The sequence below is a fragment of the Aplysia californica genome, unplaced genomic scaffold, assembly GCF_000002075.1.
Source record: "Aplysia californica isolate F4 #8 unplaced genomic scaffold, AplCal3.0 scaffold00229, whole genome shotgun sequence".
In the NCBI taxonomy this organism is placed as follows: domain Eukaryota; kingdom Metazoa; phylum Mollusca; class Gastropoda; order Aplysiida; family Aplysiidae; genus Aplysia; species Aplysia californica.
Window position 1 is genome coordinate 738,235 of NW_004797499.1, and position 1,664 is coordinate 739,898.

The window sequence follows — 1,664 nt, forward strand, 5'->3', positions numbered from 1 at the left end:
ACTCACATCCACACCCACACCCACACCAATACCCCCCTCCCCCCGCACACACCCACACACACCCACACCCACCCACACCCAACCCTTTACACACCCAACCCCCTACACACCCACACCCACCCATCCACACCCAGTACATCCACATCCACACCCACACAGTCACAAAGATCCTCCTTACCTGTTAATATATCCTTGGAACCTGGCACCTCTTTTACAACTCCATCGTGGTTTTTGTTGAAGTCGCAATGTCAATACAGCTGGAAAGCAGAATGTCTCAATTTCTCATCCTCCCATGGAATAGAGGCAATATGTTTGATCACATGACTGCAAAGACCGCAGCTCTGTTGGCTGTCGTGTTCCTCATCGGTGGACACTGCAGTTTGATACTCTACATACATCTATTCGTGTGGAAAGTAATCATTTTATGTGTTGTTAATTACAGCTTAAACTGCTCTGATGATTACCTGTTCAAAAACAATTAATTGCAAATGAATCGACCACTTCCCACCTCTCCTATTGCGATTTTTTGGTTTATCACAATGTTATAATAATCATGTTATGATAGAATGTTATAATGACGTTGTTTATGATTATTTTAATGTCTTTAGATGCTCATCTATCTTAAACAAACACTTTTCACCTCGACATCGGGTGGTCGTCTTGGGCAATTTCATCTGCATTTTTTGTGTAATTTATATTTTCATAATTATTTTCTTATATTATGTTAGTTAACCTTATTTATTCGTAATTAAACACCATTTGCTTTTGGCTTTTCGAAAAACAAAAACAAAAACAGAACAACCACATACCATACAGACTATAATATGATTTCTTCAATATTATTATACCTGAAAATCTAAGTTCGACAGGAAGGCTTTCAGAAAGAGTATTATGTACTAAGGCCTAACTCGTTGATTTAATATTAATTCTTAATAATAATTAATGAATGCATAACCCAACAAGAAGACGATTGAGTAACAGTTGGAAAAAGGAAAGCCAAAAATAAATAAACGTATGAATAATCCCGAACGCTGTAACACGTGAAAACAATCAATTGATCGATAACAGGTCTCCGTACGGGCTCGAAAGTATCAGAAATCACTATCTGAATTTCCCCCCCGTCGTCTCTCTTCCGTTCCTGGTGCTTTCGCCATGGCTGCAAATTCAAATGAAACTAATCCACAACAGAATAATAACACCGGCACCGGTACCGTTCCAGATTTTTCTTTGAATGTTTAGTCCTTTAGTGGGGGTATTCGCATACTTGCAATTGTACTGATTGCCTCGAAGTCGGTTTGCCGGACCATGCCACGGCGTCGATTCCTGTGAGCGAGTTGACTCACGCGTAAAACTAGAGCGTGCACGGGCGATGGGTGTGAGAGTGAGTGATGATAATATTAATTTGTGCCTCTCACATTTGGCGGAGGGAAAGGAGGGATGGGAAACTTAGTGAGGCTGGGGTGGGGTCGAGGAGAGAGTGTGGGGGTGCAAGGATGGAGAGGTTGGTGCTAGCTACTTGGGCTTTTGATTGGTGACGACATAATATTTGGTTTGGTGGTTTCATGACATTTATTGGGGACTTAGGTTGCTTCAGTGTTGCTCTTGATGTCTAAAGAGAGAGAGAGAGAGAGAGAGAGAGAGAGAGAGAGAGAGAGAGAGAGAGA

General features: G+C 41.5%; 1 protein-coding gene across 1 annotated transcript in view; it reads right to left on the minus strand.

Moving 5' to 3' along the window:
• LOC106011966 (transmembrane channel-like protein 3) overlaps nt 1-441 on the minus strand; it is a gene marked incomplete in the record, with an annotated part of 27,326 nt that extends 26,885 nt beyond the window's left edge. The window contains 1 exon segment of the mRNA XM_035970164.1: nt 179-441.
• Nucleotides 442-1,664: the final 1,223 nt, after the last annotated feature.